Source organism: Sciurus vulgaris (genome assembly GCF_902686455.1).
Source record: "Sciurus vulgaris genome assembly, chromosome: 13".
Classification (NCBI taxonomy): Eukaryota; Metazoa; Chordata; class Mammalia; order Rodentia; family Sciuridae; genus Sciurus; species Sciurus vulgaris.
The window spans coordinates 11824085-11839495 of record NC_136474.1 but is presented as its reverse complement, the minus strand read 5'-3'; positions in this window follow the sequence as shown (position 1 = coordinate 11839495).

Sequence of the window (15411 nt, the reverse complement as noted above, 5' to 3'; positions counted from 1 at the left end):
TTTATATGGACAGACAAGCAACTCAGTCTCAGTGGTGCCAGAACTCCCAACACTCCTGGGCTGTATGTGAAAAGCTAGGGAACCAGGCTTCTATGATGGCAATACATGCAAGGCTGTTGATCCCTACATGTTAAAAAAAAAAAAAAAAAAAAAAAAAAAAAAAGAACTACTGATGTCTGTGATGGTGGAACATCACCATAGATGGCTGTTTTACATGAAGAGTCAGGGATCTTGTGTTCTTGGATGGCAAGAATTGCAGGTTTGTTGGCCTCTGCTGGAGACAGAGGGAACTTTGTTTTTATGCTGTCACATTCCAAAGGACAGTTCGGATTTGGGGGTAATGCTCAGGGGCCTGAGAGTCTATGATGTCAGGTCTTGCAGAATTGCCAGCCCAAAGAAATGTGATTCTGATGGTCAGACACACAATACTCTGGGTTCTTAGTGGAGATTCAGGAACTGGGTTCCTCTGGTGGCAGGATTCTCAGGGATGCTGGGGTTCTTGTGAGGAGCAACAGAACATTATTTGATGGCAGGATGTGCATTTCTCCTGTGGTTTACATGTAGAGTCACATAACAGGAATTATTTGATGTCTGTACTAGAATGGATGTTCAGTAGTAAAATGTCTAGCATGGAACTTCACTCTGTAATGACCAAAAACCAGAGCTGGTTTCTGTGGTGATAGTGCTCACCAGATTATTGATCTCTATGTGAATAACAGGGTTTGGAGTATATGATAGCATGATGGCCAGGACTGCTGGGTTCTACGTAGAGAGCCAGGGAACTGGGGTTATATAATGGCAGGAATCACAGGACTCCAGAATCTTCAAGGAGAGCCAAGAAACTTGGATTTTATCGATGGCAGGATACACATGGCTCCTGAGATATATGTTAAGAGGCAGGGACCTCACTATTTAATGAACACAGCGTTTACATGTCTCCTGGACTGTATGAGGGGAATTAGAAAATGAACATTCTATGATGGTAGGATTCACAAAGATGAAGAGTATTTGTGTAGTGCCTTGGAACTGGGTTTCTGTGCTGGCAGAACTTGCAGGAAAACTGAGATTTCTGTGCAGAACAGGGAACTGGAGTCTATCATGGAAAGATGCTGATGAGGCAGGAAGATAGATCTCCCATAGTCATCCAGGATAAGGACCTTGGAGAAGGACAGGAGGGTAGCGGGACATCATGTCAACCTGAAAAGAGACATTGGTCTGAAATACATCCTGTGACTTGCTACTTCATGCCGCCTTTTGACCTGTAATAACTGCTTCCATTCCTCACAGCTGCAGTCACAACAAGCCCTTCCTTATTTACCCTTGTCCTTACCCCCAGCAGTGACCAACCACAAACAGACCCAGCCTGAAATGCTTCCTCTAACAGGTGTCAAAAAACACCAAGGGAGAGTCATATTCTTAAGTATGTAAATAATGTATTGAAATTATGCACTTCTAATTGGCTTATTAAACCCAAAGTTTAAAGGGCTTGATTGGTCCCTGCTAGCATTTTTCACCCCACAGTCACCTGTGTTCATCCATCAGATATGCCTTTAAATACCCCTAGACAACAGACACCTGTTGACTGCCCTTTCTTGGGCCTGTCCCCTTCAGGAGCTCTACTTTCTTTTACTGTAATAAACCCGTTGCTCTGCTCTCACCCTTGTTTCTGTGGATTTCATTCCTCAAATTCATGAGACAAAAAAACCTGAATGCCTAAATTCAGTAACACTGACAGCTTCAGAGCTCTTCATGGAGTGCCAAGAAACTAGGGTTCTCCACTGGAAGGTCTCCTGAGGCTTCGGAGCTCTTGGTGAAGAGCCAGCTAACCAGGTGTGAGTGATGCTAACACTCACAGGTCTATTAAAAGCAAGGAATTGGGGTTATATTGATGGCAGGACTTTCTGGTCTCCTGGGTTCTACATGAAGAACAAGGGTTAGATTGATGGCATAATGTGCAGGGTTGCTGGGTTCTACACGAAGATTCAGGGAGGTGGAGTTCTACAATGGCAGGATTTGCATGGCTCTCAACTCTACTTGGAGAGCCAAGGAAATTGGGTTTTATGCTGTCAGGAAACAGAAAACTTCTGGCCTCAAGTGGAAGAACATCCCAAACATCAGAGCAGATGTGGGAATCCCTTCTTTCAGATGGTGTGCAGGGCTTACTCCTTCCTGAGATCACCCTGACCCCAGAAGCCTCTTCCTGGCCTTTAATTTCTCAGACAAAACTGCTGCATTTCTGAGCAGTATCAGGATCTGATTTTATGTTCCAAACTGTAGTTTTGAACAGGCTGGGGAGGGTATTGAACAGCCTAGGTGAGAATCTGCTGTTGATAACATCAAAGCTATGAACTGTTGGAGAGAGATGACCAAGGTCTCTGGGACTTCAGAGATGGCATGGGCTGTGAAGGGGTATCTGGGGTCCACTTTGGAGAGAAAGACCAGGACCTCAAAGATGGGGGAACTTCTAGGAGACCACAGAGATGGTGGACACTGTGGTGGGGTGGTCTGGAGTCCTCTGTGGAGAGATTATGACCAGGTCTCCAGGCTGGGAGATAGTTCAGGGGACTGCAGAGATGGGGGTTGGGGTGAAGGAATGTGATGGGGTGATCTGGGGTTCTCTGGTGAAGAGGGGATCATCACCACCACACTTGCCCTCTCTCCATTAGGGGCCACCAGGATTAGGTCCCTGGGATAGAGAGGTCTTTCAATTCTTGGAGCTGAAGACTGGGGGACCCAAGGCAGGTGCTCAGTGAGGGCAGAGTTAGGGAATATGTGAGGAAGGTGCAGCAGCCCCCATCACATACTCTGCTTGCTGAAACAGCCTGATTGATTGAACACAGAAGAACATTCTGTTGTCCTGATGGCTAGAGGCCAGGGTGGGACAGATGCCTCAGAGCCGCCTGTGTCCCTGTGGGTGAATGAGGGCTGTTTACTTGTCCTCCTGTGGATGACATTTGCACGTTGGTGATTAGGGCATTACAAAGAAGGCTGCTGTGAACATTCCTGTACGTGTGTACTCTGCAAACTCACTTCACTTTCCCTGGAGCACACCAGGAGTGCAAGACTGGCCACGTGGTGGCATGTGTTGACATGTTTAGGAGTCACTGTTGTCCTGAGTGACTGTCCCTGCTCTCCCTCCTGCTCCCTGACTTGGTCCTGATGACCTCCCATCTCCATCATACCCCAAGCCCACCCTTCCCATCTCCTCCTCCACATGTGCCCACTGATCCACCTCCATGAAGTTGCTCTGACACCTGTTGTCAGCTGCCTTGTGACTCATGGAGTGGTTCTACTCATGGCTGTCACATTTCCCTCTGATCAGACCCTGTACAGGGTTGGGCACTGACAGAAGAGTGTTCAGGATCTGCCTTGAGCACCTAGGAGATGTGTTGGTGGGGAGATCTCTTCATGGGTCAGAGCCATCCTGATGTGTAGAAAGCAGGACTGCGGTATCGTGTCACCTGGACCGCCTTGATGCAGAGCCCATTCCAACACTGTCCTGCCAGGACCCCAGAGCAGCTGCCAGACCATCTGCCATCCCAGGCCCCACGTCTGCCATGGAGCTGAGCCAGCCCCACCCTCCAGCAAGGTAAGGCCTTCCTATGAGCACTGCATGTTTCCTTTCCTCCTGATGGAGAGCGTGTGGCTGAGGAGGGCTCAGCTGGTGTTGACATGAACTGATGAGGTTATCAAGGGTCAGATGACTCACGGCTGGATGTGAGCAAGCTGGGAGCTGGGGTGGGGCTGTTGCAGGGCCGTTTCCCTTCAGAGTTAAGACTCTGGCCTGCACAGGAGCAGGAGGTGCCAGGGGGAAGACAGGCCTTGGAACCTGGCAGAAGTGCCTCTGCATGTACGGCTGGGTTGGTTTTCTGGGTACATTAGCCTGAAAGCCAGGCCTCCTGTGATGCCTTCCGGGGAGCCAGGATGCTTGCTGTTTGAACTTTCAGGGGCACCTAGGCAGAAATGTACCTGGGGAGACAGGCCAGCACCCCATGGGGAGCAGGTGCAAATTTTCAACCCCAACGGTTCAACACAAGTTAAAGAGATTCATTTTGAATTAAAAAAAAAAGAGGCCCTGGGAATTACCCGACGGTTTCTGCTGAGAGGCATCAAGGGCTTCTCGGCACCTTCGGTAGTGTGGTCGGCAGCTCCCTGTGTTAGAGGGAGCATCTGAGAAAGGTTCAGGACTCGAAGGTGGGTCTGCTCAGCTGGGTAGCCACAGATCAGAACTGAGCTCCCTGTGACTTCTGGGCAGTGAAGTCCTCCCTGGAGAGGGGAGTGTTCCACCGCTGGCCACCCTCCCCTGTGCACAACGCCACACTCTGCACCTGTTGGCCTGCTGAGCCGGGCGTGGGCTGCGTTCGGACATACCTGTGTCCTTGCGCGGCAAACCTGCAGGGAAACCCTAACCCTTGGGCCTCAAGGGGGCGGGGCGAGGGGCGGGCCGCGCCTGCGCAGTGTTGCAGGAGGCCGCTCTGCGGCGGAGCGGTCGGGGTCCCGCGCAGGCCCTTCGCTCGGCGGGGACGCTGCGTCCGGTCGGCCGGCGGGCCTGAGCCCCTCCACCCTGGCGAGCGCGGCTCCCGGGGCGCGCGTGGGAAGCGACTCGGCGGCGGCGGGGAGCGGGCGGGCGCCGCCAGGCGGGACGCGGGGCTGTGGCGGCTGCGGGCCGGGCCGGGGCGCGCTCGGACGTGCCGCCGGGCCAGCCTCGGAGCCCCGCGGGTTGAGCGCGGCGGGCCCTACGGTGGAGGGCGGTGGCGAACTGGCGCTCCGGGCTGCCGGGCAGAAGGCCGGTCGCCGCCTCAACGCAGAGGGGGCTGCGCCCCCGAGCCCACGTCGCAGGGGCCAGGGCTGCAGTGAGCCGGAGGGACGCGGTGGCCGAGAACTCGGCGGAGCTCTTCCTGTACTAGGGCAGAGTCGTCGTCGACAGCGCTTGAACTCCTGGAACTTGATGGAAGGGCGGGGGTCACGACCTGTGCGCACTTCTGAGGTCAGCCTAGGGATCTGCGTCCCCAGGCACCGGGGCCCTGTGGCTGGCGCTCTGGGCGCCTGGGCACCCAGTTTGTGTGTGTGTGTGTGTTTAGTTTTCTCTTTTTCAAATTTTGCATGAATATAAAAGTAACTCTAGAATTGAAAATAAGAAATCTATTTCCATGGTTTGGGGTTTTAAGAAACTTGTGTGTTTTTTGCAGCATGTTGTATTGGGCATATATGATGACACAACACCCGAGCTTGCTGGGTTCTCTGTGGAGATCCAGAAAAGTCATTGACCTTCCGTTCTCTAATAGACGGACTTCCAGGTTTACTTGACTCTATCTGGGGTGCCAGGAACTTGGATTTCCATGATATTATATTCAGTGCTGCTGAGCTCTGTGCAAACATCGGGGGTCTAGAGTCTGTTATGATTGGATACACTGGGCTGGTAGACACTTGTGAAACAGCAGAGAATGAAGTTCTGTAATAGTAGGACTCACAAGGTTGGTGACCTTTATATGGGGAGAGAGGGACCTAGATGTTAATGATGGAAGGACTCCCAGTGCTGCTGGGCTCTACCTGCAGTGCCAGGAAAGCGGATTTCAGTGAGAGCAGTACTCACAGTTTTGCTGATCTCTATGTGATCATCAGGGAACTGGACTGTGTGCTGACCAGATACACTGAGTTAAGTGTATAGAATGAGTTCTATAATGGCAGGTTTTGCAATCTTGAGGGTCTCTATGTGGAGAGAGAAGGAACTGGATGTCTGATTTCAGGATTTCCAAGCTACTGGGATTCACATGGACCCAAGGAACAACTGGTGTTCTGTGAATTCAGGACTCACAGTTTTTCTCTGCTCTTGGAGGAGAGAAAGGGAACTGGATAGGCACCACCACTGGCTCCAGAAGGAGGGCCAGGGAACATTATTTCTTTGGGTGGCAGAATTCCCAGGGCAAATGGACTACTCAGAAAGCCATAGAAGATAGGTACTTTATATTTCAGGATTCACAGGGCTGCTGGGCTGTATGAAGAGTAGGATGTAATTGATATTTTAAGTTAGCAGTCTACCCATTTCTGCTGAGTCCTAATTGGAAAGCCAAGGAACTTGGATTCTGACTCGAAGAGCTACAGTAATCTACATTGAGAATCAGGAAAATGGGATTCTATAATGGCAAAACACACGGGGATCCTGGTTTTTATGTGCAGTGACAGGGAAATATGTTTTTATGTAAGAGGACACTAAGGGATGGTGATCTCTGCATTCCAAGCTCTAAATTGGAGTTCTATCATGGCAGGCCTCACAGCATGCTGTGTTCTTGGTGGAGAGGTGGGCAGTGTTGATTCTCTTGATGGCAGAATGTGCAAGGATGTTGAGTTCTATGTGGAGTTCCATGGAACTAATGTTTTATGCTTGCAGGATTCACAGGGCTGCTTGACTTTATATGGTGGCTGGAGATTTATCATGACTCAATATTCAGGACTACAGCATATTCACATATTGCCAGAGAACTGGGGATCTATTAAGTCAGGACACCCAAGGGTGGTGGAGTCTGTTTAGAGATCCAAGGATCTGGGATTCTGTGATAGCGGAACACTGAAAGCTGCTGGTCTCTATATAGAGTCAGGGAACTGGATTTCTAAAGTTTCAGAACTTTAGAAATGCTGAGCTTTTCACAGAGAGCCAGAGAACACAGTATCCAAATTGGAGGGAAGCACAAGTCTGGACTGCTTTTCTATTGATGGCAGGATTCACAGGGATCTATACTTTTTGAGTCAGGGAAATGGAGTTTTATGATATAGTATAAACAATGTTGAGATTTATATGGAGAGAAGGGAATTGTGTTTAATCCCAAGACAACCAGGCCTGCTGTATCTAAATGTAGAGTCAGAGTACTCGCGTTCTAGCATGGAAAGAATCAGGTCTTCTGGCTTCTGTGTGGAGGACCAAAGAACTGAGATGTGCTGGACTGTTGAATTCTAGGTGACTATCCAGGAAAATGGAGTTTTCTGATGGCAGAATTCTTAAGACTGATCATATCTATCCAAGAGACTTGACTTTTACACTGTGAACAATTGCAGAGTTACATGTCTATGTGGAGAGACAGGAAAGTGGAATTCTGTTAAGCTAATATAAGAGCTGCCCTGGGCTTTTAATATTAATGTGAAATCCATACTGTTGCATCTGAAACTAATATAATACCTGCCCTTTGGTCATTATTACTAATATGATATCCACACTCTAGCATCTAATATTAAAATAGTACCTGCTCTCTGTCCTTAGTACTATTATGATATCTATTATATATTAGCTAAAATTAATATATTGCCCTTTGCCTTTAATATTAATGATAACCATATTGTCCTCAAAAACTCATAACTGCTGTGTCCTTTATTATTAAAATGATACCCAAACTATAGAATTAAAACTAACACAATAACTAATGTGATATACATACTGTAGCATCTAATACTAATATAATAGCTGCTCTGTGAATTTAATACTTATATAACATCCATACTATAGCATCTAAAACTAACATATAGCTGCCCTGTGGCTTTTAATTCTAATATAAAATACTAGAGCATGTAAAACCAGTGAACTAGTGCATCTGTGGTCTTTATCATACTTCTGAATCTTAACCTATTATAATAGGTGCCCTGTGGCCTTTTATACTAATATGATATTGATACTATACCATTCAAAACTAATATAGAGTTGGGGTTGTGGCTCAGTGGTAGAGCGTTTGCCTAGCACATGTGAGCCACTGGGTTCGATATCAGCACCATATATGAATGAATAAATAAAATAAAGGTCCATCGACAATAAAAACATGTTTAAAAACTAATAGCTGCTCTGTGTCCTTTAATGCTAATGAAATATCCATATTGTAGAATCTGAAAGTAATACAGTAGCTACACTGTGTCTTTTGATATTAATAGGATATCCATAGTATAGAATCTAATATTAGAGTAGGTGCCCTCTGTCCTTTCATACTAATATAATATCCATACTGTGCAATCTGAAACTAATATATGTTCTGTAACTTTTGTATTAAAATAGTATCCATACTATTAATGCATTCTTCTCTTTAATACTAATATGAATTTCATAGTAAAGCATCTGTTACTAACACAGTATCTGCCCTGTGACTTTAATAAGTATATACTATACATAGTATAGTATTTAAAACCAATAAAACTAATGTACTAGCTTCCTTATGGTCTTTCATATTAATATTATATCCATATTATTACATTGGAAAGTGATATAATATCTGCCTTCTGGATTTTATTGCCTAAATATCCATATTATAGCATGTGAGACTAATGTAATAACTGCCTATGACCTTTATTATTAATATAATATCTGCATGATAACATCTAAAACAGACATAAGAGCTGCCCAGTGGCCTTTAATACTAATATAATATCCACACTATAGCATCCATAACTAATATAATAGCTGTATTATGACCTTTAGTATTAATAACTGTAGCATCTAAAACTGATTTCACGCTGTCATTGACCTTTGATTTCCTAATAATATCCGTACTGTGGCATCTAAAACTGATAAAATAGCTTCTCTATGACCTTCAATAATGATATACGTTTTATAATATAAATACTGATATAATAGCTGTTCCCTGGCCTTTAATATTAATATAAACATATAACAGCTTCAAACACTTATATAGTAGCTGCCTGTGGCTGTTAATACTACATCCATACATTGCATCTAAAACTAACGTAATAGACAACTTATAGCCTTTATTGTTTATATCATATCTATAATATGCCATCTAAGACTGACAAAAAACACTCTGTGGCCTTTAATAGCAATATGATCTCCACACTATAGCATCTAAAACTAATACATAGTTGACCTGTTGTCTTTAAAACTAATGCGATATCTGTACTGCAGCACCTCAAACTGATAGAATATTTGCCTGTGGCCTTTAATAGTAATATATCTGTACTAAAGCATCTCAAAGTAATATAATAGTTGCCTTGTGGGCTTTATTATTAATACAGTATCCATAGTAAAACAACCAAAACTAATATAATAGTGGATGTTTCACCTTTATTTTTAACATCATATCCAGATTGTGGCCTCCAAAGTGAATGTAATAGTTACCCTATTGCCTTTAATACTTATATGATATCCATATTTTTGCAACTAAAACTAAGATAATAGCTCCCCCAAGGCTGTATTACTGATAACATATTCATATTTCAGCACCTGAAACTCACAAATCTGCCGTGAGGCAGCTTATTATACTAGTATAATATTCATAATGTGGCATCTGAAACTAATATATTATCAGTACTGTGGACATTAATACTAATATGATATGCATACAATAATATCTCAAAGTAATAAATTGCTGCCTTGTGGCCTTTAATAGGAATATAATATCCATACCATAGTGTCTAAAACTAGTGTGGTAGCTGCCCTGGGGACTTACATATTGATACAATGTCCATGTTATAACACTTAATATAATAACTTCCCTGTAGGTTTTAATACTAATATAATATCCCTAGTATTCTGTCTAAAATTAGATGCTCTGTGGCCTTTAATACTGATATGATATTAGTTTGTAGCATCTGAAACTAATATAGTAGCTGCTTGCTGGCCTTTAATGTTAATATAATATCCATACTGTAGCATCTAAAATTTATATAATAGGTGTTCTGTGGTCTTTAATGCTAATATAATATCCATACTACAGGATATTTTAATATTTTAGTTGCCCTGTGATCTTCATTATTAATATTAGTAACTCATAGGTGGCCTGTAACCTTTAATATTAATATAATTAATACTTATATAATACCCATACTATGGCATCTGAAGCTAATAAGTGCCTTTTGGCCTTCAATATTGATGTAATGTCAGTATCATTCCAGCTAAATCTAATATCATAGCTATCCTGTATGCTTGAATATTAATTTGTGATCTATACCACAACATCTAAAATTAATATTGTAGTTGCCCTCTTACCTTTAATGTTATATCCATAATTTAGCATCATTGCCCTTTGGCCTTTAATATCAATGGCATATCAATAGTATGGCATCTAAATATAATATATACACTGTGGTCCTTACTATTAGTGTAATAACCACACTACATTTTCTAAGACTAGTAGCTGCCCTGTACTTTTAATATTGATATGTTATCCATGCTGTAGCATCCAAAATTAATATAAAACTCTACTGTGGCTTCTTATATTAATTACATATTCCCACTGTGGGCTGTGACACTCCTGTAATTTGTTCACTGTAGCCTCTGTTACTCATACAGTATCCTCACTGTGGCCTCCTTATTGCACATAACATCCTCACAGTGGCCTCTGACACTCATATAACATCCTGGCCTTAACACATAATGTGCCTATTGTGGCCACTGGCACTTAATATCATCACTGTGACCTCTGACCATCAAATAATATCTTCACTGTGACCTCTGACATTCAAACACATCCTTACTGTTTCATATGATATCACAGCTGACTTCTGAAACACAATATCCCCATTGTGGCCTCTGACACTTGCGTAATAGCCTCACTGTGACCTCTGACACTCATATTCCAAATGAACCTTCTGGCAGTCATTTAATATCCCTTCTCACTAATATAATATCAACCCTGCTTTTTATGTCCCTCATATTACCCTCAATGAGTTGTGTGACACTAATGTCTTTTTTTGTGGCATCTGGTACTAATCACTTTCCTGTGGTCTTAATACAATGTGCACAGAGTGGCCTCTAATATGAACATAATGTCCTCATTATGGCCTCTAATACTAATGTAATATACACAGTGGTGCCCAAAATACCACAGTAATGTCCAAAGAGTGGCCTCTTATACTAACCTAATTACTTAGCATGACCATTTGCTAAATAATAACATCCAGACTGTGGCCTTTTATTTCTTCATGATATCCACACTGTGTTCTCCCATATTAATGTAATAATCACTTAGTTGCCTGTAAGCGCTGATATAACATGTACAAAGTAACCTCTAACACTACTGTGGTGTCCACACATTGGTTTCTCCTGACGGGTTTTTTTAAGAAGTGCGATTGTGTCACACCTTTGGCTGAGCTGGGTGTGTAAGGATCGGCCTCCAGTGCCATTTGGTTTTCTGATAGTGCTGAGCTGACAGCAACTGTGCCATGGTGGTGTAAAGTGCACTGCATACTTCAACTTATCTTCCAGAGTGGTCACTGCCCTACCACAGTATCTCCTCCACATGAAACAACACAATGCACTTTACTCATTTCAGGGCCACCAATAACTTGCAAATCAGAATGTGTTTCTCCATGATAAGCAGTCCTCGCTTCACCACCTGCCTCAACTCATACCCAGGTTTCTCTTCGTGGACTTTTTCTGAGCCTGTCCCCCTTGTACCTGAATTCAACAAATGGAAAGAGCACCTGCACATTTTGGTTTGCACACATCTTTTCAGTTCTTTGGGGTAAATACCTAGGAACAGAATTGTTGAGTACTATGATAATTCTAATTTTAACTTTATGAAAAACTGCAAACTATTCCACCCACAGGTCACACTTTTTTGTTACGTGTATATATAAGTGTTCCAATTTGTCTTCATCCTTACCAATGCTTGCTATTTTAAATTTCACTGCGATTTTAACTTGGATATCCATAATGACTGAGATGTTAATCACCTTTTCATGTTTGCTGGTGAAGTGTGTGTTGGGTTCATCTGTGCTTCTGTTGTTGATGTTTTTATTATTAACTAAAGCCTTTACTTCTCCCCTAGTGTCCTTTTTCTGTCTCAGAATCCGATCCTAAATGCCACATATATTTAGTTTTCAAGTCTCCTTCAGATTCCTTTGAGCTGTGACGTTTCTCAGACTCCTTGTTCTTTATTATCTTGATAGTTTTCAGTAGTTTGTTTTTGTTTAAAACAAAAAAGAAAAGCACTTGACCATAGGCTGAAAATTACACTCTGGTTATTTGTCCAGGTTGAGGCAAAATTCCCATTTAAGCCAGGCATGGTGTCACATGTCTGTAGTTCAGCAACTCTGGAGGCTGTTCAGAGCCAGCCCCAGCAATTTAGTGAGTCTGTAAGCAACTTAGTGAGACCCTGTCTCAAAATAAAAAATAAAAGGGGCTGGGGATGTGGCTCAGTGTTTAAGCACCCCTGGATTCAATCTCTGGTCCAAAAATAAAAATCCCACTTGACTAGATAGGGTGCTCATGAGCATGAGGGATATGAGGAGTTTGTTCAGTGTGACTCCAGTAGCATGCCTTGTCATGTTGCATGGCTTTTCTCCAAGCCCACTTGCCTGGCACTTTGAAGCGGCAGGAGTATTCTCAGACCACTTTTCCTCTATCTGGGCTGTGATGCTTGACTTCTCCAAACCTTTTCCATACCACCAGTCCCTCCAGCTTCCAAATATTTCTTTGTACCAGAATTCTCTAATTGCTTCTTTTAATTAGCAATGAAGTACAGATGTTTGTCAATCAGAAGTCTTGTATCTCCTTACTCAAAGTCAGAGAGACTGTCTTCAAGACCTACAATTGCTGGCATTCTGCTTCCTGGAGAGAAGGGGTCTTACCTCATTCTATCCTGCTTCCAAACTCCTGAGGGTTCCTGGGGAGCTTTGAAAAACACTGATGCCAGGGCTCCACTCCCAGAGATTCTGATTAACTCCTGTGGGTCTCGCTCAGGCATTCCATGTCTCATTTTACAAAGAAAGGGAGACCCATACAGGAACTGACTTCAGACTTCTCTGATAGGCTACACTACAGTGTTTCCATTTCAGTGACTGCATCACCAAACTTTAGCAACACCAAAATCAAGTCAGCACCCAAAGGTGTTCAGGAATTCGAAGGCATTCTCTGTTTTCACTCAAACCTTTGTTAAAGATTATTTGCTCTTGCATTGTAGATTATCCATGGACGTTTTCCAATCCTTCCTATGTCTGAGAAAGTGGTGGGGATACCAATGTGACTGTAATCCAGTAGCTGGCCTCTTGGAGGATGGACTGTGATGGACAGCAAGTTAGGACACAGGGAAAGCAAACTATAGAAACACTGGAAAATGCAAGTCCTTTGGAGCTTCTAGACCTTCAAGGCACTGCTGTACAGGCTGCAGATTGGAACAGTAGGAGCAAATGCAGTTGGCTGCAAGCCTGATTCACAAGTTCCTTATATTTTCATTCCTGTTAAGTTCTGTTCTCTTCTGAGTCCCTCATCCATTTTTTTGTTAATCCCCAACACCTAGCACAATGTAAGGAACAGCACTTGGGGAGGCCACAGTGACTGTATCAATGCCTTCTAAGTCCATTTTATACCTAAAGGCAAGTGTTACTTTATTTCCCCTTTTAAAACAAGTGCCAGAGCCACAGGAGTGGAAGACAGATCCTTTCTAAGAGCCTGCCCGGTTCTCAGGCCTCCCCAGCAGTGCATGATTGTGGGCGGCCTGCCCAGAACAAACAGGCAGTGCACATCTGCCTGGGCATGTGGAGCAAGGACAAAAGAGCCTCAAGCACTCGGCTGTGGGTGGCCATGGGGGAGGGTCATGTTGTTGAATTTAAAAAGGAGGGTACAGTGAGCAGGAGGGCAGGGCAAGGAGGGGACAGTGAGCAGGAGGGCAGGGCAAGGAGGGGACAGTGAGCAGGAGGGCAGGGGAAGGAGGGACAGTGAGCAGGAGGGCAGGGCAAGGAGGGGACAGTGAGCAGGAGGGCAGGGCAAGGAGGGACAGTGAGCAGGAGGGCAGGGCAAGGAGGGACAGTGAGCAGGAGGGCAGGGCGAGGAGGGCACAGTGAGCAGGAGGGCAGGGTTAGGAGTGGACAGTGAGCAGGAGGGCAGGGCTAGGAGGGCACAGTGAGCAGGAGGGCAGGGCTAGGAGGGCACAGTGAGCAGGAGGGCAGGGCTAGGAGGGCACAGTGAGCAGGAGGGCAGGGCCAGGAGGGCACAGTGAGCAGGAGGGCAGGGTTAGGAGTGGACAGTGAGCAGGAGGGCAGGGCCAGGAGGGACAGTGATCAGGAGGGCAGGGCTAGGAGTGGACAGTGAGTAGGAGGGCAGAGCAAGGAGGGACAGTGAGCAGGAGGGACATTGAGCAGGAGGGCAGAGCTAGGAGGGACAGTGAGCAGGAGGGCAGGGCTAGGAGTGGACAGTGAGCAGGAGGGCAGGGCTAGGAGTGGACAGTGAGCAGGAGGGCAGGGTGAGGAGGGACAGTGAGCAGGAGGGCAGGGCCAGGAGGGACAGTGAGCAGGAAGGCAGGGCTAGGTGGGTTCAGTGAGTAGGAGGGAAGAGATAGGAGGGGAGTGAACAGTAGGGCAGGGCTAGGAGGCACAGTGAGCAGAGAGGAAGGGTAAGGAGGGACAGGGAGCAGGAGAGCAGAGCTAGGAGTGGACAGTGAGTAGGAGGGCATCTATCCTACATCATTTGGTGACCAAGATGGGACTGAGGGGTGAAGATGGCTTTTCTGCCTTTCTTGTCTCTGGGGTCAGGCTTCCCCAGGATGGTGGAGGATGCTTCCCTTAGTGTACAACAAGAGCAGCTCTTTGCCTGACAGAGGAATGACTCATCCAGTGCCCAGAGCTTACCCCAAAGTACATCCAAACCCATGAGGAGCAGAAACCAGGACTAGGGAACTTGGACCACTGCCTAAATGAACAGATGGGACTCAGATCCATTAGTGGAGGCCCACCCGACTTCCCCATAGAGGCCTGAGCAGGTGGAAGAGATTGATTTGGAATTTGTGGAATTTTTGGGATTTGGATGGTATACAAAATTTGCACTGATCATATATGTGTGAATGACACAGACAAAGGAAGGGTTCTGACCCAATCCAAGGGCTGAAGTAAGCTTGGAGTCCCAATCCATGCTTCTGTGGTGCTTCATACAGTCTGTGGCAGAAGTCTACCAACCAACATCTAGGTGGATGCTCCAGGTCGGGGGTTGATACTGACCCACAAGTCTAAGAGGACCCTAAGTCCCACAAGGGGAATGACTGGAGATGAATGAAGTGAGTCTTGTCATAAGTGTGCGACACCAATGCAGGATGGAACATGGGAGGCACACAAGGCAGAGTCCCTTGGAATGTACATTGAGAAACTTTAAAAAAGATTTTAAGGGAAACTATGGGGTGGAACTCATTACGGAAATGTTGCATACTCTCTGAATTAGAGTGACCAACCTTAGGTGTGAACTGGCTGCCAGAAGGATCTTAAGATGAGAAAATCATTGCTGAGGTCTTTTAAATAGTGGTTGGAACCCCTGGGCACCCAGACCAGTTCCCTTATATCAATTGCTGGCAAGAAAGAGTACAGAAACAGCCCCCTAGATCCTGTCTAGATGAAAATCCAAGCTGATGTTAGCTTGAACCAGAACAACATCTAAGACCCAACAAGAGGCAGGAAAACAGGGAAGACCTGACAAAGAAAACACAGAAAAGGAAC